The sequence below is a fragment of the Patella vulgata genome, chromosome 1 (genome assembly GCF_932274485.2).
Source record: "Patella vulgata chromosome 1, xgPatVulg1.2, whole genome shotgun sequence".
NCBI lineage: Eukaryota > Metazoa > Mollusca > Gastropoda > Patellidae > Patella > Patella vulgata.
In genome coordinates, this window is record NC_065879.2 from 76,377,929 (window position 1) to 76,403,923 (window position 25,995).

The following is a 25,995-nucleotide window of genomic DNA, read 5'->3' on the forward strand; positions in this document are numbered from 1 at the left end:
GTCGAGTAGATTCTTTATCAATATATAAATATAGAATCAGCAAGAAACTTGGTCAGTACTCTCTGACTGTTCACACGTGTTTACACAGCATAGCCTAGAAGTCGGGACACAGGAAATACGGACATACTGGGAGAAAATATTATTAATAACCATTTGCATCAGTTGAACGTACGGAAAGAAAATTCAATTCTAGACTCTATTTTGGTAAAAAGGTAAGAACTTTTTTATTTTATTAAATGATTTCTGCAAAAGGATTGATAGAATTTGAATCTGAAGAAGCAATGTTAATTAGCCTAATATCATTATAGTCTTTAAGAAACCGGCGCAAACTCTTTATGGTGATGGTGAATTATATGCTATTCAAAATATCATCAGCACATCTTATAAAATAAATGAGCTAATTTAAGGCGTTTTTATCGACCACTGATTAGACAAAGTGATTTGCATTATTTTTTATTTTTAACGTCCATCTAATTCAAATTGATTATCCTAATCCGCGAATTCATCGACATCGATTTCCGAAGCGATTACCCTAAATCGCCAAATCACTCCCCTGTGCGATTTGATCGGGTGATCACATGGATTTCTCATCCATGTTCGACCACAAGAATTGTTTACAGCTAATCGACACAGTTAACGAACTCGCTAAAGTACTTTGAAATCGACAATACTGTCACATGACTTCTCCACTAAATTCCAATGGATTTGGCAGTTTTAAGTGATAGCGCCCATGGGGATAACGTGAAGCAAAGACGGGCTCTGATAGTTAAAAAAAATCGCATCCTCCCTTAAATTTTGCCCTTACGAATCGGACTTTCTTACTCAAAGAATTAGTGATCTATGCTTAAGCAACGAGTCCCTATTTCCGTGTACAAATAACTAATACGCATAAAAGAATTCTATAGGAGAAGAGCGTAGAAAAGCCGTTACCTGGTTAAAATTATTCACACGAACATAAGGTCTCGAAATGACCTCATCGACGTTAACCCCATATTACCGTCTCTACACAAGAACTACGAACAGTAATTTCTCCCGTACTCTCAATATTCAAATCTGATGATCGATAGTTTTCAAATCTCTCTTTTTATCAAATTGAATCTAAAATATAAACTGTAATCATAAAAGATAACATTTTGGGTATGTATATGCGCATAGGCGTACGGGCTCGATGGATGTTAAGGGGCAGAATCAGATATACCCGACAAAATTTCGGGTTACAGACGGCGGTACCGGTCGCCTGCGAGAGGCGAAAAAGCGGAGCTTACCGTGTATGGACCCTCCCCCCTCCCCCAACCCCAAAACCCCCAACACCACCACCACCCCAAGAAAATTTGACAGCTGCAAGCACGTTTTTCTGCTATTCCATGAATACAGCAACTTCAATGTGATCTGATATAGCGTAACTAAGGCGGCTGGCTCGAATTCCAATCAATATAAGTCTCAGGGTATGGGGGCCTTGCCCTCTCCAAGAAAATTTAGAAAATTTAACTGCTTTATTCTGCCATTCCAATCAATCGTCTCAGGATATGGGGGCCTCGCCCTCCCAAAGAAAATTTTGAAAATTTAACCGCGTTATTCTGCTATTCTGACCCGTGAGTTAAGCTTTCCATTTGTTTTGCAACCAAAACCCCACCCTATGCCGACCTGCATTCCAACCATTCAATCAGACTGTTGCAGCTGCAGTCACAAATAATAATCGATGCCCCCAAAATGTCGCACAATTCAGAACAAATTTGTTGTTTTCAGTTAAAAGAAAGGTAAAATTGGTGTTTTATTAGATTTTGGGCACTTTATTGTGCCATCTAGATTTTTTTTTTCACTTTACCCGTCTGCCCGAAGGTCTGATTGCAACCCACCCCACCCCTCTACTCCATAGGCCCGTACGCCTGTGTAGAAGCGTCAATTGATGAACTTTATATCGGGTGGGAAATAAATATCAACACAGTTTCTGATAGATAATTAGCCTGAGTTTTAAGAATTCAAATTGAGTTTATATTTACAAAATGCTTGGTGACCCTGAGTTCAGGGTTAAATCTTTCGAGTGTTTGGGAATTAATGACATCAATTTGTGAGAAATATAAGTGACACGTTGTTGACAAATGTAATATGATATTTTCAATCTGTCATTTATACACGTCTAGTCGAATTTACAGGTAAGCAATGTCTCCCTCAAAGGCCGATCACCACACGCCTACTTTCTTCATTGATTATTCGTGTTTCGGCAGTATATTCCTCTTTTTTTTAAAAAAAAAAAACGAACAAACAAAAAATAAAATAAATGAATTAGAAAAAATTTAAACTGAATATTGGAAAAACAAAACAATTACATTTGCGATAAATTACAATTTTATTTAAAAGCAGAACATTTTGTGGGAACACGATAAATTAAAGAAAGTGTACAGGGTTAAAATAAATTACTTGACATTATTTATAATTTCTTTAAAAGGCCCTATCTTTGTTCAAACATAATGTTGTACGAAAAAATAATAATTAAAAACTTGAGAGAGAGTGGTGAAAATTATTTATTTATTTATACTGGAAATTCACAAATTTTAAAAGGGAGAGAGAGGATGGTGGAAATTATATTTATTTTTGTTTTTGTCCTTGTTCCTTTTCATTTTGTTCTCTTAATTATTAGAAGATGTTGTATATTTATTTATTTACAAATTTAATTACCATAAGATTAAAATCCCTATGCGTCATTTTAGTGCTATAGAAGCCACTTGCAAACTACAATTTTCTGAAAGATGAATCTCTAATAGAAATATCAGTCCAAAATGGTTGAGTTCCGCTCAGTACTGACAAAGACATGCGGAATTGAAATTTAATCGATTTATACTGCTCGCTAAGGCAATAAGCCCGCGAGAAGTTATTGATAGGGCTTTTTAAAACCCGATTGAGTCCAATCCAGAACATTATCTAGCACTGGTATTAAATGTGTACATATTAGCGTGGATTAAGCCGTGATAAATTTGATATTTAAGTGAATAATGCAAATGACACATCAGGACTTTAATGTGGATGAGTATGCTGTTAGCTTCAGACTCTGGGATAAATCTGACGCGTTTGATTGCTGCCCTTTAATTTCACCTTGCTAGATAGAAGTTCATAATCGCCCTGTCCATGATTGGACAGGGTAGTGTTATCGTTTCTATTTGCATATATAGCAATACAGAATATTAATACTTTAGTAATATTTACCTAAAGTCTAGGACAGAACTAAGTGAAGATCTTTTAGAGGTAAATTATGTAGTCTTTGTAATCATTATATTCAATTGTCAAATACAGAGATATACTCATGTTAATCCAATCCTGATGGTTACTTAGTGAACGACGACGCCATTTTCTATAGTAGGATTATGCTTGTAGTAAAACTACAAACCACGCAAGTTGACTCAATGCCAGACCTTATGATACAACGCACACGCGCTAACAATCCCCCCCCCCCCCCCGCCACCAAAAACACTAAGTAAACTTCGAGGATTCTGAAAAGTAATAATAATAATGTGCATTTATGATTGCGCTCACTCCATCTATATTGCATGTTCTAAGCGCAAGGAAGATAATAGCTAATCTTGATAATAAATGGGGTTTGAGTTCGGATTTAAACGCAGCTCATATTTGAGAACTCTGTATCCCCAATGGTAAGTTATTCCAAAGATCGGTCCACAGACACTGAAGGCTTTATCCCCGTAGGATTTCAGTTCACAACCAATGAGAACTTATTTTGTGAGCGAAGTGGTCGATTTTGGTTATGACTTAATGATATGACTCAATGCTATCCGTGAGGTAAGATGGGGAAAGATCGTGTTGACACATATAAACCAATGTTAGAATCTTGAAAGTTAGCCGGGCTTCTATGGGTAACTAATGTAACCAAGAGATATGTGGGAGTACTTTTGTGTTCTTTGTCATTATTCTGGCGGCGGTATTTTGAATTTTTTTTGAGTTTTGCACACAGGTTTTGGGGAATTGCAATCAAAGCACTGTAATCGAGCCTTGAGAAAACCACGGGTTCTCAATCCCACTGTGAACCATCACTGTTCATTAGTCAAGGATAAAATCCCCGTACGAATAGGATGTTTCCATTCGGAACACAATCGGTAGTTTAGTTTCCCCAGCAACCCATCTATCAAAAATGCCAATCGCAATCGGCTAAAATATACACTTTAAAGAGTGTTAGAATGTAGATTCAATTGACAACGGTTAAGTTTTCATTTGCAGGCCATATTTTGAAGTTAAATTTTAATAAATCTACTTCAAACTATCTTAGATACAACCAAAATGTTGAATCAAATATCAAGTATTGTGTCAGCCATTTTAAATTCCCGATCCAGATAAGATACCTTTTAAATTCAATGTTCTTGAGTTTGCTTACATTATCACCGACTTACAGATATGATAATAAAGTTACCTAAAATGTTTGCTATGTGATCTGTTTAGGTACGCTACTAATCCTTAATTCTAATCCTTAAACGATTTTACAAGTTGGTACTCGCCGACCTGTTAGAACATTCCTTGACATTCAATTAAAACTAGTACGAGAGTACTATATTATGCACCAGGAACCGAGCATGACGTCATCGCAGCCATTTTGGAATTGTAAAAAAATAAGTCCGTCAGTAGATGCCCAAGTGTCCAAAGAATAAGCACGGCAATTTTCAAAAACATTGAAGGCACTTCGTGTACTAAAAGGGAGCCCCGGTGGCACAGTGAGTAAGACGTTGGCTCTCTAATCTGGAAGTCCGTGTTGGATCCAGGTGTTCATAGGGATTTGCCGGCGTGCCCCCCCCCCCCTTTGTCAGTGGTACAGGGCGGAGAAAGTGGCAAGGTAGAACGTATAATCAATCATTCAGGTGGGACGAAAAACCAAGGTTCTGTGTACACATTGGCGTGCACGTAAGAGAACCATTAACAGTACGACGTTAAACCCCATTTCATTTCATTTCTTGCACTATTCCAAATCTCGGATTTTATTTTCTTACGCGGATTTCGGATTAACTTTGAGATAATCTTACATACAAGAAATAAATATGTTCGTGTTGATCGGCACAAAAACAAACCTAGTGATCGACCTTTCAATAAATAGACCAGGACCGACGACGTATCGTAGATTGAAGCTACCTGTAATACAGACAATGATTTGTTATTGTTAATTAGAAATACAATAACTGATCGTTCAATAGTAATCAGTATAAAGTGCATGTTCGATCATAATAACACGATCGATTGTAATTGACGTTCGTCCAAATCAATAATCGGCATGGTACATTTAGGTCATGCCATCCAATTACACACAAGCGTGCGAAGATCTTTGACCTAATTCGGGAATTTATTGACTAATCTTCTTAATTGCATAAATTGGACGTAACTTTTTAATTTGTAACAATCCACTGTATCAAGTCGTATTCAGAGGCACTCTTCAAGAAAATTCTAAATACCTTCAGTGACGGGACAATCTGGTTAAAATGAGACATTTAATTCATTTCGTCTGGGTGGCTTTGAATGTCTACAGTAATGCGAAACACAAACACTACAATCTCCTCATGATTTCTGAACCGATAAACGGACGAATAATGTTATTAAAGGATGACAAATTTATTTCATATGACTTTCTCACTTATTGTTGTTTCTTTTTCTTGACTTATCTTTTCATGCTCGAAGACTACAATCACTCCATCGGTGTGCACCATATTAAAACACGCAAGCTCTTAATAATTGTAACACTTTCGATTATGTCTGGAAAGAACCCGCGGTTTCCAACGAGCTCCATCAAGTTCGGGTCAAGGGCCGTTTTATCGGCCAAAGGCTGAAATCAAAGTTTCTTCTTGCTTTGGGAGTGTTCAAAAGAATATCTCTATCGATTTCATCCAGCTCCGTTCGAAAACAGCCGATAAATAAAACTTCAAATGAAATGTCCATAGGAAAGGGGAAGAGAACACAAGCGCTGCTTAGACCCCGTGGGATGCCCTGTACCACCGGCAGAAATCCTTGGGTTACTGTCCGACATGTACGAGCTGAACCTCTCTAGCAAGGCTTTACTTTCATGACAAAAACCTATATTCACTAATAATACCAGAGGGAAATTATTCTTGATCATACAATTGTAACGGCAATTTGTATCTGTAGAATAGAGCACTGCAAAATCGATTGTAACTACCGCCCACTATATCAGCATTACCTGTTACACGGTAAACTTTTAAAAATAATCCATAGTGCCGTATAGATTATCAGGTCTGTTAACACCGCTGCCCGGGAAAAATTTCTTTCCATAGGATTGGATAGCTGAAAATATGAATCATTGGCCGTAAATTAGCCTCAAATTGACAGAAATATGGTTTTGAGGAGACGTTTGTTCCGGTGGCATACTGCCGTCTTGATGTACAGTATAACGTTAGCTCGAATGCAACACACTTGGTCGAACAGTACATTAAAGAAAGAGAAAATACATAATTGCTCAGGGGACGGCTGTTCAAAGCTCCGTTAACTTTTAACGACTCGTTAACATGGAGTTAATGGGTCGTTATCTTTAAAGGAGAGAAAGTCTTTTGCTGGAAGCCCCGTTAACTTTAACATGGCGTTAACTTGCCGTTATATTTAACGGAGGTGTTGGGCTCTGCTATCTGTTTAACGATGGCATTAGTCGGCTGTCAATCGAAGTATACCCTTATATCATAGTGTAATTTTCTATAGAAGATTCTAGAAGGTTTGCCGATGGTGGGGCTATTCCATTTTCTATAGGATGGAATTCTATGGTATTCTACAGAATTTTGTGGACCTGTATGAAATAAGGGCCCCAAATATTCTACAGTTTCCGTGATGCAAATCCCGAAATTTAATTTCTCCTACAGATTTATGCTAAAATTTCTATAGTTTTTTTTATAGTGTTTTCTGCAGTAAATTCTACAGTAATTTATTTTTGTCTTTAGTCAAATTTTGTGAACAGACTGCACATTTTCCCCACCATCTTCAGTTTCTTGTTAATACTAACTTTATGAAGTTGTTATACATGTATACTGCATTTTAAAATTTTAAATTCAGCCAATGAACAAACAGTCTTCTCTTGGATTAACTTTAATCAGTCCGTTAGCTAACGGATAATGCCATTGACTTTCCAGCAAAAGAAATTTAACGGACCGTTAACAAACGACACGTTAGCAAGACAATGATCCGTTAGAGTTTAACGGATCGTTAAAATAACTTAGGTTTGAGCAAACGGCCCCAGAATATTACCGATAGAGTGTTAAATTGTACGCACGATATTTTTTACTGTGTGGCTGAACAGTACTGTATTTGTTTACTGGTTTTTGACACGAAAAGGAAGTCAAAATATTATCCTTGCCAGAAGTGCGTTAGACTACACAGGGTGACAAAGGCCAAGAGTCAATCAATGATCGTTAAATTGCGATACAAAAAGCTCATTAATTTCAATAGGTCACGGTACTGTGCAATGTCATTAAATACCTTAAGTTCGGCGAAGTGCTGTGGATACATTTTTGATTTACTGGATAATGCTCTTCTAAGGTACGGTAAATTTAGCTTCTAACATTTTTGTGCATTCTTAGCCTAGGTTTAACGTCATGGTTAGTCAGCTAATAGCAGTATCCCACTCGGCAAACCTCAACAGATTCCAGTACCCTACATCTAATCTCGGCTGTATGACAAAGTCCGCCATTAGAACTACTTTCAAGTTCCCGGATTACAATGGCGTTGTCCATGATGACCAATGACGTCATTGATGACGACGTATTTGAAGAATGTTTTATCTTACAAAATTTTCAAAGTTTGAAGCTTTTTTTCTTTCAAGGTTATCCGATTTTCTTTATACAAGGACAAAATTGCACTGAAAATTCTACACACTCTTCGAACGACGCAATTTTGAGAAGTTCTTTCTAAACGCGTGCAAGTTTCCCTTATAAGTAAACCGGTGCCGCATCGCAAATGTATAGGCGTAGGTACATATTACTTACTGTCATACAGCCGAGGCTAGATGTAGGCTACCTGAATCTGCCGAGGCTTGCCGAGTGAGCAGTATCCATCGCTGCGTGGCAATGTGGTAACACTACAGTGAACACGGTTTGTGGGTTCTTAGATTCATTCTGAATATTTCATGTCATCGCAGAGACGCTACCCATGACTAACTCGTATTCGAGAGTGCGAAGTGACCTACGGGGGAATGGGTGGCCGAATGGTTAGCGCGTGCGCGTTGTATCATAAGGGTGTCATTGAGTCAAGTGGCGTGGTTTCGATTCCCAGGTTGTACGTAACAAGGAGGGGGGTCGCCTGTCCAACCTCGTGGGTTTTCTCCGGGTCCTCCGGTTTCATCCCACTGTTAAAGACACCTATGCGCAAACGAATTATTGAAATGAAATTGTTAGTCCCGAAACTACCTAGTTTGTGTCGAGTGGACGTTAAACCCAATTTCTCTGTGACTATTACAAAACTACCCCGCCATTTTCAATTAATTTCTAATAAAACCAAATAATACGTCATGTAGGATAAAATTTATAGGAGGCAAGTCTGTAACTCACTATCACCCAGTCTTCGACATTGCAAACACGACTTATTGGTCAATTTAAATCAACAATGATGTTGTTATCTTCCCGTGAAAAAATGTGCCTCTGGTATCCAATATTTAAACATGCATTATGCAAGAGCTAAATCTGATTATTGCAAGTCTTAATTTAGGCTTCAGATGTTATAGAAATTATAAATTAGATCTTTATTTAAACAACAAGACCAAAATCAACTCTGTAGACCCACGGATGGCTCGGTTACAACTCGGATTTAAATAGGATTTCACTAATTGATTAAATCAGATAAGGGGTAACCTGATGAAAATACGTCAGTTAGATCGAGGCTAAATGATAGAGTGTACTTAGCGAGGCCGCTGTAAAGCGTTTCCGTATGCCATTGAAAACTTTACTTGATAATCGAGATATGTAGGTGGAGTTAACGCCTGTCAATCAAACGACCGGCGAAGGTGAAGACACATTTCGCTACCATTTCTAGGCAAATATTACAACGATGATAACTATGTTCAGAATAAAGTAATTTGACTGAATTTTTCAATATATTCTTCTTTCATCATCTACTTTTGAACTGTTATAGCAAGAATGGCCAACTCTCTATAAAAATCTCCCATAATGTATCTTTAAGACAATGATAATTTCAATATTGGCACACGAATCGCGTGTCAGAATGCTTTCGAGGGCCTTTTGTAATGGGGCAATTCGATGAACGAGGCTAAACATATCCCACAGGAGAATACTTCCGGTGTAGACTGGAATAACCAGACGCCAAAGGCTGCCATTCAATTTGGACTCTTCTCGCATTTCGACGAACACAACTGATTAAAATTACAGTAAAATAGAAACGATTAAATGTAAATCAGTTTATATACATTCATATAACACTCCGCTTAGCAGATACTCTTGTGTGAATTCCATTTATTGAGATCTTTGACGTGTGTTAATACTGCGATCGCCGATAAATGATCGTGATAAAATTACACCTGAATTGTTTACACAAGACTGGGCTGAATGCTAAACGAATATACCTTGATGAGAAATCGAACACTTATCTTTCGTGAAAAATATTTTGCCAAATGAATATCTCCTTAAATATTCACAAATATTTGATTGATGAATTAATTTACAGGAATATAATCCAAATATCAACGTCACCATGGAAACCTCTTAAATGTCAGCACCGGAAATATGTTATAAATAACAACCATATTAAAAGATAACAAATCGTATTGGCCTCGCTTCATCGAATGATCTTTAGTCCCATTAAGTAGTACTGAGTGTTCTCAAGCTGTGTTCCGAACAAACAAATATTAAATTTTACAATATTAGAGGAGTATAAATTATTCTGACCACTTTGTGTCTTTTATGTAATTTGTAAAATTCGTATTGGCCTCGTTTGAGGAATTATATTCTGTCCCTTCAAGTGATACCGACTGTTATCAAGTTGTGTTCCGGGCGAACAAACAATACATAGGAGTCATCGAGTCATAAATTCTAAAATTCTGAACACTGTGTCTTTTATGTAAATTCTGTACTAACGAGTGGCCTTAGAGAACATAATATTCAAGAGTGTACATTCTAACATTCTGAACACTTTGTGTCTTTTATGTAAATTCTGTAATTTAAATTTGGGGCTACCGACCCTAGAGACCATAATATTCAAAAGTGTTTTTGTATGTGTGAGTGTGTGTGTGTATTTTTTAAGAATCACACAGCCTTTATAACGTCACACAGTGATGTATGTATGATTTCCGAAAGATGAGGTGGGACACAAATTTTTCATATCACTTTAATTGGATATTAAAGGGAGTTAATAAATCTAAAACTGTTTTCTTTCAACAGTGCTAATCCTGAAGTTTCTGCTTTTATGGGTAGTAGGGAATAAATGAGAGCATCATACAAATTCGAACTTGAAGCGACAACGTAAAAAATATTTTTCAAACCGACTTTCACTGTCCGAACCAGTTTCCCTACCACATTAAAGTCGTAATTAAAAAGAGATGATAACAATTTCCATGTAATAAGAAATGCTAAACCCGATTCAACATTCCCATCCCAAAAAGTAGGGGGTTGGGTGGCCGAATGGATAAATGCGTGCGCGTTAGATCATAGGGTCTGTCATTGAGTCAAGTAGCGTGGTTTCGATTTGCCGCTTGTACATGACAAGGCCTAGGCCTTGGGTCGTCTGTCCAACCACGTGGATTTTCACCGGGTCCTCCGGTTTCATCCCACTGCTAAAGACCTCTACGAGCTAGTGAATTATTGAAATAAAATTGAACCATGTTGAACCGAAATGACCTAGCTAGTGTCGAGTGGACGTTAAAACCCCAATTCTCTTTCTATCTCCCATCCTAAAAAAAGTCCCAATTTGATATGGCCTGTGACCTTACGTGATGTCAATTGCGTGATGGTGTTGGGGGGTTTACGATAGACTTTATCTTCCAGTTCTTGTATTATTTACAATCAATTAAAACGAATCCTGGCTTGAATAATATCACTTAGAATACATCAGACACGCAACTCAAAATATACGAAACCACATCGAGCGCTTAACATTTACTCAAAACGAAGGCTAATGGCTAAACAAATTGGAAACGTATTTAAAGGGGCTCTCCCTTTTTGATTATCAAAATAAAGTGTTAAATTGGGTCGAGCTGTTGGTGATTTACGCGAATTTCATTTAATTTTTCAAAATAATAATGTATTTGTGCAGTGAACTACGGTTAGGGTTCGGGCAAGGCAGATTCTGAAATCGATCCTCTGACATCAATTGATGCGAGTTTAATTTAAACTATTATTAAGTTTGACAATTTTTATCATGCAATATGGCGTGCCAGACTTGAAGATTTCAACTGATTTTTATCGTCTATTTTAGTTCAACATTTTCAATAATTAATCTTGATTTTTTATAACGCGACGAAAAAAAACCGAAAAAAAAACCCCTTTCTGTTATCTAACTAGGGAGTTGCTAGCAAGAAATGAAACGAAATGGGGTTTAACGTCCCATGAAGACGAGCACACGCCATAAAGTATACTAGTATAAGTGAATGGCTCTGTTACGTACACGCCAAAATGAACACTGGACGACTGACTTTACATTGTACCTTGCCCCCCCCCCCCGAACCACACACACACACACACCCCGTCCTGCACCACTGACAAGGAGGAACCTAGGAACTTTCTCGGCCAACACCGGCAGCGAACCCGATGTCTCCTCATATTAAACCGTAATTTACACAAATATGTGAACTAGACTGTAGCTAGAACTTCACACTATCCGGTCTGTCACGTATACTGTATAGGCGTTGTCACTGACACACCCGAGCCGGGCTCGAAAAATCAGGCGGCTCCTTGGTTAAGTATGTCCAGTTACGAGACTATATAAATCATGTAGATAACTGTTATAAAGTTGACCCAATATACTTATCAATTGTATATAAATTATATTATATTAATCTTAAAACAATAAACTGCCAGTAATATATTATCTCTGTATTGAATCATAGTTTAAGAATGATTGGAATTTCTTTTAACTCGCCCTAAGAAGTAGTTTGAGCGATATTGAAAAACCGCTCAATTTCAAGTCGAATTCACTATTTGGGGTGAGATTTTAAAATTATATTGTAATAAAATAGACAACGCAGGAAAACTACACAACAAAACACAGACAGGACAAGCAATACAAGGACGTGGCACAAGATATATATTCCTGGGGAGATATTGGCCTACAATTTAAGCAAAGAAACATATATTTACAAAAACATCTGTTTTAGGCAGTTGGAATGGCAAACTGTCGAGTCCCATGTGCCACCTGTCCTCTCCATTGACGGATTGTTTGGAGACAAAAAGGGGTTAATTTTGAACACAAATCGAAATAAAATATTTATTGTTTTTTCGTAAGACACTTGAAAACATCCAGTATGATCGCTAAATACTCCAAACGATTTTGTTGAGTATATTTTATGGATATATTAAATATTTTATTTAAATTCTAAACCGAGCGGGCCTAATACCCCCCCCCCCCCCGGGGAACTACACAAACACTGTTTAGTGCGTGTTAAATCGGCCATAATATTATATAAAAAAAAACAAAATACACGTGCCAGACATATAGGGTACAAACCGATAGGTTATTCTTATACTGCATGTCGTATTACAATAAATATTTTGTTATTCGGGTTGTCGATACAATATTATACTGTGTATTTTCAGTCTTTGTACTCAATTCAGCACAGGTTGTTAATGGACAATATAGTTATTGTCAAATAGACCTTTATTGTCCATTCTACACGACTGTTTCGAACACTTTTACCGTCCAAGGTTTTTAAACCAATCTTTATGCGTTAATATTGTTAAATCATTATACGAAATGTTAGTATAAGTAACAAATGGTATTTAATTGTTACAAAATAACAATTTATTGCTTTCCTTCGTCAATATTTTAACCGTTAAAAGGTCCTGTTTTAGTTTTTTTTTCTTTTGGTAAAAAAAGGTTAAAGTTTGATAGTAGTCAAATAGATGGCAACTTGAAGAAGCATTAACACTCTAATTAAATATAATTAATTTTGAAAAAAAACCTTGGACTCACCTAGCTGTCGTAAATCCTAAAACTAAATTACTTACAGCATTACTAAATTTTTCACAAGTGTTCTTTGATAACAACCAAATTCAGTACGAATCGTAAATTGGCAGTTAATTCGTTCATATGTTCACAAAATCTCATTTGAAATATGGCGCTACTTTGAATATACCAGATGTCATTAAATAGTAAAATTTCACATTAAACATGCATTATGCAAGAGCTAAATCTGCCTATTGCAGGTCTTTCTTTAGGCCTGAAATGTTTTCTAAAGTATTAATTAGACATTAATTAACTGATCCAGGCCTAAATCAACTCTCGATGGCATCAGATTTCTCCGATATTAAATAGATTAGAATGGTTCAGCGATACTTTGATTTAATCAAATATGGAGACTTAGCTTCGATCAACCAGTACGGTGGTTGAAATTATTTCACACGTCTGTCAAACCTTCAAAGGCTAATATCTTCGCTTGCAATAGAGTAATTTGAATGAAATTTTCAAATTATTCATTTTACATCATGTACTTTCGAACTAGCATAACAAGAATGGCTAGTTCATTATCTAAATCTTACATAATGTATCTTTAAATAAATTTTTTACCGACTATGTCCTCCAGCGTGCTAATGCCGGTTTAATATCCATTCAATCAAAATACATCAGTCCTAATTCGGTCCATTTCAATTTCTGTCACCTCCCCATTATTCAACATTACAAGAGACTTCGGTATAAGATATTAGAGGAATGGTCTATTAGCTATTTGTTACTTTTATGTCATATTCCGCGGCGATTTTTGTGTTTGATATTCACCATTTGCCGATTATGTGCCGAATATGACATTCGAAAATTGACAGAATGGATGAATGGGTTTATCGCTAGATTTTCGTGCTATTCGGGATTCCAGCGACATGTTTTGCGTAAAAACAGAGTGGTTCTTTAATGTAGACGTAAACAAGATCCGCATTCAAATGACGGCGTTTACATGGTTTATGAATGAATAAATGAATGAAGGAATGAATAAATGAGGGCGCGCGAAGTAAAAACAGTCAAAATAGCTTCTGATTAGCTTTCCAGTGAACTAGCAGACTAATGAATAAAATTGCCGTTGAAAAGCACAGGCACCTGAAGGGATTAAAAAAAAACTTCTTACTACTGCTTGGCTATATATTATAGGCTTCTTACTATTGCTTGACTATATATTATAGGCTATATACTATATAGTCAAGCAGTAGTAAGAAGTTTTATTTTAATCCCTTCAAGTGCCTGTGATGAAAAGCTATACCGTTTTTAATGGCAACTGAGCGGATAATGTGCGTTAACTGCATTGTGCTTTATATTCTTTATTGGTTTTTTTTTGCACTAGATTATATTCGAATAAAACAGGTCTCCATTCCAATACCTTTTTAAAACTAGACGATACCCTTTATTACTATAGTAATGTCGGTGTACCTAGGTGGTCATGTCCGCTGGTTTGTCGTTTGGTTTTTGTTTCTGTGTTTTGCAGATTATCTCCGTCAAGAAACGGCATTACAGACACCCAAAGTCATTTCTGTTGCGTCTTTTATTCTGCTTTATTTTAAGCTGTTTTTTGTTGGTTTTTTTTTTCATTTTGAGTGAAACCTGCTTGTATCATTACAGGCCCATGGCTGCACAGCGCAGTGGACGCTTACGAATGGCCTCTGGGTTCATTCACTTCATTGATAGATAAAAGGAAATAAAGTGGGGATTTAACGTCCTAGATTTGATAGATAAGTTTGTTGTTCATTGCGTGCTGTGTGTGTAGTTTGTGTGTGTTATCCGCAGGTTTGTCTTGTGGTTTTTATTTGTGTGTGATGGGGGATCACGTGGCTAAGTGGGTAAGACGCTGGCTCGCTAGCCTGGAGGTCGGGTGTTCGATCCCTGCATTGGCCGAGAAAGTTCACGATTTTCCGGCGTGGTTTTCCCTTGTCAGTGATGCAGGACGGAGGGCCTGACAAGGACAGCTGTCTAGTCGTTCGGATGGGACGACAAACCGAGGTCCCGTGTACAAATTGGCGTGCACGTAAAAGATTCCTTGGCAGTTGGAATTCGATATAAGAGTAGGCCGTAGCGCCGCTGCCCGGGCAAAATTTCCCTTATAACACACTGTATGGCGTGTGCCCGTCTTCATTAGCCCAGTTCGGGAGCAAAACAGTAGGACGTTAAACCACATTTCATTTCATTTGTGTGTGATGTGGTCGTCCTGTACTTATTATTTATATAAGACACGCACGATTCTGGTAAATATCAGAGAGAGCGAAACCTGGCTTATTAATACTGTATAAATAATTCGAGTATATCTTTATTGTGGTATAAGTATAATATAAGTTGATTTAAACACGAGGTTAACAGACAGCTATACTAGCATACATTATTCATAATATACAATCCATATTTAATAGCCTAAACCTTATCACCGGGGCTTTATATTTATAACACAACACTTTGACTTCACATGAACCGACACAGCTAACAAGAACTCGATCGACATGATGGATAGTCATTGAGTTAGAACCCTTTGAGAACTTATTAAGTCTTCTAGAATCTATTTGAATTGTGATTTGGTGTAAATGCCTTTAAACTGTGTATGTAGACTTTCAGAACTGATGTTTGAATAATAGAAATATGTGAATTGTATAAAAAGGATTAAGAACATGCGTAAGTATACCGATGGCACACGCTTCGCTCGGTACCGAGTTTGGTTTTTATTTAAAGGAGCTACACACCTAACTCAATATTTTCCATAATATTCGAAATTCAATATTGGTCCATTTCAATTCAATATTGATGTAGCTATCTTACCGTGAAAATATGGGATCCGAATATTCAATATTTAATACACGGGGAACATCAGTACACGACGTCGTGTACTCTATTGGCATAATGGTTTAGAGTGCCATTTGTAATGGACAAAGAAATCATATCCCAGAAGACAATGCGATAGTAATTAAAAATGGCTGATTCACAAACGAAAAAATAAAAATAGTAAAAATATGGACTAAACAGCTGCAAACGACTCCCGTTCAATTAAGAATGTTTTCGTATTTCACCGAACATTATTAAACATACATTATTTAAGAGCTAAATCTGTCTATTGCAGGCCTTTCTTTAGGCCTGAAATGTTATCAAAATTATTAATTAGACATTAATTAACCTATCCATACCATAATCAACTCTAGATGGCATCGCTAGTCTGCGATCTTTAGTGGATTATGAGACGATTTACTGCATAACTTTCTCTCACGATTTAACGATTAAATGGATAATCGAGACTATGCTGTTTATCCTACTGACTTTAGTAATGATGATCGAGGCTAGGCGGAAATTTCGATCGCTTAGTTCTCGGTTCATAGTGGATCAATTTGAATGAAATTTTAGCAAATTGCCTTTACATTATCTAGTTTTTAACTATTATAGTGAGAACTGTCAGCTCGTAATCGAATCTCCCATAATGTATCTTTAATCAGAAATTACAATAAAATTCAAAAATTGAATATAAAACACTTTATATACATGTACACTCCTTTTACATCAATATATGTTTTTAAACCGCAACACGGGTATATTATCGAAAACATATTTATGAAAACTTAAATTGAGCAATTTTTTTATGAATACAACCATTTTATTGACTGAGAACAAGATCCCTGAATTTGCGATGCTGAAAAAGAATAGAAATAAATGTTCCTGTACTGTCGTCAACACGTGCAATATCTCGGCCATAGTCTAGTAAGTCTCGTTTCGAAAATTCATCTGGATTTTTCAAGTTCGGTCTTAACTTCTCAGGAGTGGCTCCCGTGGGGACAGCAAGGAAATCATATACGAGTATATAGGGCGCCGCTGTGTGTTCGAAAATTCGCTCCGCCACACCTTCTTTGCACAAAATGGGGGTGATCCGGCACATTTCAGAGGTTGATCATTCATTGCAAATTTCAGCAGTTGGATTATTTCATGCACTGAAAATAGTGGGACTATTGTTTAAGTTCACATGTTAGTGCGGGAACTTTGCGCACTAAATTTGCCGTGTCCCGGTTATTCATGTACAGTTCAATGGTTTCTAGAACTTTTGGCGGCATTGTGTATTGTATAATAATGAAGAAAATAGGTTTTTTATTCACTGTATGTATTGCCAGAATGGTATGTGCAGTACGGGTTTGTATCTTATTATAAAACGTTTCATATACAAACTCCGAACGTAACCTCAATTGTTATATTACCCCGTCCTTAAATTCTTGGGCTGAAAATAAATAGATTTCTAAACATTACTATCTAATGTTTTAGTTCAAAAAATACAGCACAGGCTCAAGTTCGATTGTATGCAAAATTGAAGACATACCAATTTAAGAGTCGCATACATATTCTATGGTTTTCAAGGAGTTTTTACCTAACTCTACAAAGAGCCTGGATTGTTTTTGTGCATTATCATATTATTCTAAATTATTACATTTATTTTTTGGTTGAGTGTGCATCATTTGCATTATCTGAAAATATCAAATTATTTCCAATCTATGGTGGCTGTTAGCGGCCATTCAAATGAATCTAAATCGTCGCCTTGTGAAGAAGGCGACAAGTCGACAAGTCGACAAAATGAACCCACCAACACGACAAAATAACCCAACGATCGTCGCCTTCATTTCGCCGACTTGTCTTGTCAATTCTGTAGACTTGTCGACTTGTCGCCTTCCACTAATTCAGAACCCGACAAGTCGACATAATACAATTATGTCGACTTGTCGTGCGGCGATTTGTCGCCTCGGAAGTCAAACTCGAGCTTGCGTATTTGCTGATTGGATAACTTGCATGCGCACAGATTAACTTCCGAGGCGACAAGTCGCCACACGACAAGTCGAAATAATTGTATTTTGTCGACTTTTCGGGTTGTGAATAATTCGAAGGCGACAAGTTGACAAGTCGACACAATCAACTCGCCAACACGACAAAATAACCCGACGATCGTCGACTTCATTTCGTCGACTTGTCGGGTCAATTCTGTCGACTTGTCGCCTTCGACTTATTCACAACCCGACAAACAAGTCAACAAGTCGAAGAATTGAGTCGACAATCGTCGCCTTCATTTTGTCGCGTTGTCGGGTCAGTTATGTCGACTTGTCGACTTGTCGTCCTCAAGTTATTTACAAGTCGACAAAATACAATTATTTCGACTTGTCGTGCGGATTTGTCGCCTCGGAAGTCAAACTCGAGCTTGCGCATTTTCTGATTGGATAACTTGCATGCGCACAGATTAACTTCCGAGGCTACAAGTCGCCGCACGACAAGTCGAAATAATTGTATTTTGTCGACTTGTCGACTTGTCGGGTTGTGAATAAGTCCAAGTCGACAAGTCGACAAAATCAACCCGCCAACACGACTTGTCGCCTTCTTCATAAGGCGACGATTTAGATGACATTTGAATGGCCGCTAACAGTCACCATACCAATCTGATTAAAATACAGATCTATTTTTCGTTTCGTTTTTTATACTTTCAATGGCCTACACTACATGAAGATCTGATCGGTTGTAGCGATAAGTCGCGTCAGAGGTCATACGAGCGGCTTTTGACCCTATGACGTCAGACATTTGATTAACCAATCAGCATTGATGTTGCTAGTGGATTACCCACAATTCCGTGCAAAACACACCTAAAGCTCGCCGTAGCCGACCGTTTCATTGGCTAATTGCTCACATCATTCAGAGCACATCAATGATAACAACTCTTCCAGGCCCTAGTGTAGTAAAGACAAGTAGCCTAACTATAAAAACGAAACGAAATAGGATCTGTGTTTTAATCAGATTGAATTATTTCCACAGTTAATGCAATTGTACTCACATGACTGAGATAGAAATGTATGGTTACACGAAAAAAAACCGCGCATATAACTGATCTGAGTGTGTGGGAAAAGTCACTGTCCGGGCACAAGTCTACATTCGCACAGCACAAATAACTATAGAAATAATAATTACGGATACTTTAGTCGTAACATCATATTTACTACCCGGTAAAATGTATCCATTTCCTTACGCCTTCGTCGCCTATGATATAGGTATATGTACATTAATGGCCCGATCCTTGTGATTTTTTGGCAAAGTGCACTGGTCTTTAAATCTATTTTTTATTTGCATAAAGGTGACAGCCTGGTACTTCTAAATAAATAATTTTACAAGTGGGGTGTGAAATTCTCTATTCAACCTGAACAAATATTTGAACACTGTTTAAACGACACCACGTATATAATCTTTGATAATTTATTATACGCTATTAAATACTATAGCTGTACATATTGCAAGTCTTCAACTATTAATAAGGTACTTACCATGGGATTGATATGTGCAAATTGCACAGATCTTGACAAATATCTGGCACGTTTATAATGCATTTAAAATAGGGTTGTAAATTGCTTTTAACAAATTCGTGTCAAAGAGAGTTTTTTGTCGCTAGTAGAATCACGAACAGGTGCATTATTTAATTTGGGATGCAATTTAACATGAGTAAAATCTGCGTACGCCAGAAGAGCAATATTCATATTCCCTCTCTAAATTGTAAAGTCTTATGTACTCTAGCACAATGAAGATGCCAAAGTGGGTAGGTACCTGCTGAAAACTCACGAGGCCACTGCAAGTGACCATATTCCTTGTCACGTACAAGCGGGTAATGGAAACCACGACCCTTAGACTTCTTTTACTGTTTTATTTTATTTTTTAGTGGTCATAAAGTCTATATAACTTTTAGGTTTTAATAATAATAGTGTGCCCTTTAATGGTATTTAAAACATAAGGCAATGTGTACTTTTCACGAAGCGATTATTGAGACTTATTATTCCGATAATTAAAAATTTGTGCAATGGAGCATCTATATTTATTCTCAATTTTATTAATTAATTATAACCATTACAGCTTATTTTTCGAAGTTGTAGTCAGGTTTTCGCCCTTAATGCCAGATAAAACGCTAGAACTGTCGAATTGTCGAATCTACATAAGCCATTTAATTTTACTTGGCCTTTTTACTACATTTCACGAAAACTGGTTAGTTATAAAGGTTTTTTTTTATTTCTATATACTTACACTGAGGTTTCTTGTAGCCGATCAAGACTCACACCGGTATGATACAACCTTTGGGAAATACTTTCCTGTTTCTTGAGTTGCTTCCCTTACTTATTTTTGTTTTTTGTTTTGTTTTTTTTTTCTTTTTGAGTGAAGTCTGTATCACTACATGCCCGGGTAGACTAGCCCCTGGACCCATCTACTTGATCTTTTATGCGCGTTTGTTGTTTGTGGTGTCTATATATTGTATCAGGTCCGTGAGTTTATCTTGTGTAATTGTTTGTATGTGGTGCGCCCCCCCCCCACTCCCCTCTGCTTTTGACTAATAACGGTAAACGAAAATTGACAGCCAAAGGGATAACCAGCATTAATAGGACTTTAATATTTTGAAGAGCCTTTAAAACATCGACATGAAACACTACACTGCCTATTATAAAATTTACAGGGCGCAGTTTCTTTGTTCATTATTTGTCTACCTATAGAGTTTGCTACAATCATAGTTACGCTTTTAAAATCGTTTTGTATATGGGACTTTCAAATTTGTAAGCCTGATATTTATGTGTTCGAACCTGAATAACTTCCATTGTGGCTATACTAGGGTGCAGTTCTGTAGAGATTTTATCTACTTTAATCTATTATATATAGGTGTTGACAACTAAATCTGTCATTAAAATTATATGTTATCGTTTTATCACATAGGTCACCATAACACTTATACGTTGCTATATATACAAACCGTGTACAAAATTATACTTTAAAGTACTAGTCTCTTAACAGAACACAGTTTTTATGGGGAAACAACCACTAGTTTTATTCTAAAAGCACGAGGTTTCGACAAGTATCCCCTTATCGTTATTGTGCTTGATAACGATAAGAGGATACTTGTCGAAACCTCGTGCTTTTAGAATAAACCAGTGATTGTTTCCCATAAAAACTGTGTTCTGTTAATGTGTTTCCCAATCGCTAAATGCCACTTGAAGATTTTTATACTAGTCTCTTGTTCAATATTAATTGCATTGCTGTAAAAATATTTTTAATTAAGATTGACATTTAAAAACAATTTCAGATTGTACTTTTAAGCACTGGTTCCCAGGTGTCAAACGGGGCGGAAAAAGGGGGTGGTGGTGGCGGTCTCGCGATTAATAATATAGAACCTAACATTATTGTGAACTGCGGCCAAACACGAATGCTTAGTGTTAAGAAACTGAATCTTGTCGTTCGGATGGCACAAAAATAACGTCGGCGTGCACCTAACGGGATTCTTGATAGTTGGCGTACACGTATATGAATCCTTGATAGTTTGCGTGCACGTAAAGGAATTATTAATAGTTTGTGTGGACGTAAAGAAATCCTTGATAGTTTGCTTGCACGTAAGGATTCCTTGGCAGTTGGCGTGGACGTAAAGGAATCCTTGATAGTTGGCGTGCACGTAAAGGAATTGTTGATAGTTGGCGTTGACGTAATATAAAGGAATCGTTGACAGTTGGCGTGCACGTAATTGGAATGAAATGGGGTTTAACGTCCTACTGTTTTGATCCGAACTGGGCGTGCACGTAAATGAAATGAAATGAAATGGGGTTTAACGTCCTACTGTTTTGATCCGAACTGGGCTAATGAAGACGGGCATACGCCATACGGTGTGCTATGAGTATGAGGGAAATTTTGCCCGGACAGCGGCACTTCGGCCTACTCTTATATCGAATTCCAACGGTCAAGAGATCTATTACGTGCACCAAATGTCTACACGGGACCTCGGTTTTTCGTCTCATCTGAACAACTAGACAGCTGTCCTTGTTAGGCCCTCCGTCCTGCATCACACCGGAAAAGCTGGATGAACTTTCTCGGCCAATGCAGGGATCGAACACCCGACCTCCAGACTAGCGAGCCAGCGTCTTACCCACTTAGCCATCGTGACCCCCAGCACGTTAAGGAATTCTTGACAGCTGGTGTGCACGTAAAAGAATCCTTGACATAATTCGATGAAGTGTAGGAGGAAACGCTGTTGACGGGATGAAATTACCCTCATAGCATGCTACATGACCGTATTTTTTAGCACAGTTTCTGTGGAATATTGGTGGGTTAAGCCACATTTATTTTTATTTATTTATTTTTTTTTTTTTTAAAACATCATCTTTTATATTTAAATTGGTTCCTTTCTGTCTTTTCAGATTGACAAGAACCAGTACTTCGCCATGTAAAAACGTGGAATCTTTTCATTGACTTAATAGCTTAGAATATTAACAAAATGAACAAAAAAAGTGTCGGTGCTCTCGATGTTGGTCGAGCTAAAATCAAAAGAGCCGAATACGACGATGGTCTGATACGCGATAATGTTCGAATTGACAATAAACATATGAGAGAATTACGTGTGCACGAACGCGCTAAAAATGTAATCAGTCGAACGTTCGATAAAGAATCTCAACTTTTTAAGCAAAAGCAAGCCTCACAAAAGGCAAGGCCAACCGGTTTGAATTCCCAAGGGCACAAGCTTAGATTGTCCAGTACGGGGCCCAATAATTTCGCACTCGGATCACCTAATGCGATTTCTAATCACTGGAGCAGCGGTTCGAGTCCGAATGGAACACTCTCGCCCGCTATTTCTGACTCGCGATCTACAGAAAGTAAATCACCAGTAACACCATGGGGAGACAACCATCAATTCCAGTATTCGCCAGACCTGGTGATGCCGCCTATCCAAACTAATGGACAAAGATCGCCAGATATGCCGAGTGGAACAGAACCACCTTCTCTAACCAAAGTGAAAGTAGGAACAACACAGGTTAGTTCGCGATTAAGCATTCCACATAGACAGTTATCGCGAAACAGTATTTCCGATGAGACAGATTCTGTAAGCAAAAACCGAATCAAAAGTGCTTCTAGGGCAACCTATATGGATCCGTTCACTGGCAGAGTTCGCGAAGAAACTGTCTTCGATTTTCTAAGTAAGCCTAGGAATAACTATGAAGTTCAAAAAAGAAAAGACATTCGAGTTCAACTTGAAAAAGAATTCAGTCATAGGAAAGATGAGGCGCCAAAGAAAGTCGCCGCTAGATCAAGTCTAAAGAAAAAGACAATACCAATTTCGCCGTTTCAAAAACGGGATGGACGGATTTAGATTATGGAACTTATCGACAAATTCAAAATACTAGACCCTCGAAGGCCTATAAGACAATAATTAACATATTCGTGGCTATAACGTGAACGGGCATATTTAGTATAAAAATGTATTTGTCCAATGATCAAGTGTGCAGCCCATAATGTGATAAACCAAACTGAGTAGCAAATGTTTTGTAATTTAATAATATGGCGAATGCATTTTGTGTGTTTTAGCTTTCCATAAAGTATTAAATAATGGATATGCTAAATTCGTGCGTTAATGGTATAGTAAATGCATTTGTGTGTTTTAGCTTATAAAGTATTAATACATTTAACAGGTAATCACAATCTGATTAAAACCATGATCCTATTTCGTTTCGTTTTATTAGTCTACACGACGAACTGGAATAGTGGTAGTACCTTAGTTCTTTAACGTCTGCTGCCACAAAAGTGATATCGCAGAGAAGACGAAAGGATAAATGAAATGGGGTTTAACGTCCTTCTATTCTGTTGCAACTGGACTAATGAAGATGGTATGAGGGGAATTATGAACCGCCAGCGGCGCTACGTACGTCCTATAACTCTTATATCTAATTCCAACAGCCAATTAATTCTCTACGTTGTCCTTTGCAAGGCGACAGGAACCGTAAAGAATGGGGGTCACGTGGCTAAGTGGGTAAGACGCTGGCTCGCTAGCCTGGAGGTCGGGTGTTCGATCCCTGCTTTGGCCGAGAAAGTTCATCCAGATTTTCCGGCGTGGTTCCCTCTTGTCAGTGATACAGGACGGAGGGCCTGACAAGGACAGCTATCTAGTCGTTCGGATGGGACGAAAAACCGAGGTCCCGTGTACACAGTGGCGTGCACGTAAAAGATCCCTTGACAGTTGGAATTAGTTATAAGAGTAGGTCGTAGTGCCGCTGTTCGGGCAAAATTTCCCTCATAGCACACTGTATGGCGTATGCCCGTCTTCATTAGCCCAGTTCGGTGCAGAACAGTAGGACGTTAAACCCATTTCATTTCATTTCATTTCACGTAAAGAATGTTTAAATAACAGTGTTCTCTTCCATATGAGACATTAGCCAATGAAAATTATGTACTGATACAAATAATATTCAATATATCTGTTTTAGTTTACTCGCTCAAAATTTACATCAGAATGCACAAGATCCAATCTAATTTTCAAAATGCTCGGGGGGGGGGGGTATTTATGTGGGTGTTTAGACTTTAATTTCCATCACCTGCGAAACACTTAACGAGTATCAAAATATGGCTATCGAGCAGAGATCAACTATTTCTTCTGTGAAATGAGTGTGTATATTTTTGACGCCCACATTTAATTTCGTCGCCCGCAATTGTCCAAATGACTTGAATTTTACACGCGGTGTTTATGTTTAGAAGTCAATATTTAATCATTATTTTCACAGTTGTTGGCTGTTGCCTGATCAGATTGAAAAAAGCCTTGTGGTGGCTCTCGAGGCTAAAGTTATCATCATATAATTGACATTGAATATAACACAATGTGATAACTTCTATGAACTTCCCGGATGACGTATAAGCTGCAGCAGGCGTGTATTTCGTTGCCTGGTAATCAGTATCTGTTGTTTTGTTTTTTAAAGACCCCGCATCACCGCCTTTAAATGAACAATTCATTGCAGGCTTGTAGCAAGATCGCTAACAGTTGCAAAAGGAGAACCATATTTATAAAGAAAGTTTTCGAAGTTTGAAACTAGCCAAATTGATTTTTTTAAAAATATCTAAGAATAATTTGGTGTTAAACTTTTAATTTAATTAAAACAAATAATATATCTAATTACTATCTTTGTTGTTTTGCACTGCAATTGGCATTACAAGATCATTCCCAAAACACACTATGAGTAGTATTTTGGGTTTTTCTTTTTGTTGTTGTTTTTGCCTTGCTTTCCCCTTGTCAGTGCATGACGGCGGGCGCCGTATGGAACAGTGTCTAGTCGTTCGGATGCACGTAAAGGACTACTGAAAGTTGGAATTCGTAGCGTCGCTGTCCGGACAAAATATCCCACATAGCAAACTGTTTGTCGTATGCCAGTCTTCATTAGCCTAGTCGGTGCAGAAAATTAGGACACTAAGTCCCATTTTATCCTGGAGTAAGTGGTAAAAAAAATGGATAGTTATTTTAAAAATGCAACTGACAGCTTTAATATCAATCTGATTAATATACAGATCTATATTTCCTTTAGTTTTTATAAGCCCACATGGAAATGTGGTCGTATATTGCCGTCGCCCCCGTCCGTCTGTCCGTCCAACGTCCACAATTTCTTGTGAACACTCTCAGACTACATTTTTGAAATTCATATATGTTGTTTGCATTAGTGAGATGAAGAAGCTTATTTAATTTCAATAACTTCACTTAATTTCTTCTGGAGTTATGGCCCTTAATTACATCTAGAGTTATGGCCCGTGTTTCACTTTGTTGCACCTTGTGAACGCTCTAACGACAAAAGTTATCAACCGATCTGTATGAAATTTATATGCATCATTTAAATTAGTAAAACAAAAAATTATATTGAATTTCAGCAATTTCCGTTAATTACGCCGTGAGTTATGGTCCTTGTTTCACTTTGTTGTACCCTGTGAATGCTCTAATGTTAACAGTTATCATCCAATCTGTTTAAAATTTATATGTATGGCTTAAATTAGTAAAACGAACAAGCCTATTGAGTTTCAGCAAATTTCCATTAATTATGCCGTGCATTA

At 37.4% G+C, this 25,995-nt stretch overlaps 1 long non-coding RNA gene across 1 annotated transcript; it reads left to right on the forward strand.

Annotated features, from left to right (window-relative positions):
- On the forward strand, positions 1 to 25,072 carry LOC126823715 (uncharacterized). The gene is made up of 2 exons (XR_007681273.2): positions 1 to 212; positions 22,335 to 25,072. It is a non-coding gene; the product is annotated as an uncharacterized LOC126823715 (long non-coding RNA).
- Positions 25,073 to 25,995: the final 923 nt, after the last annotated feature.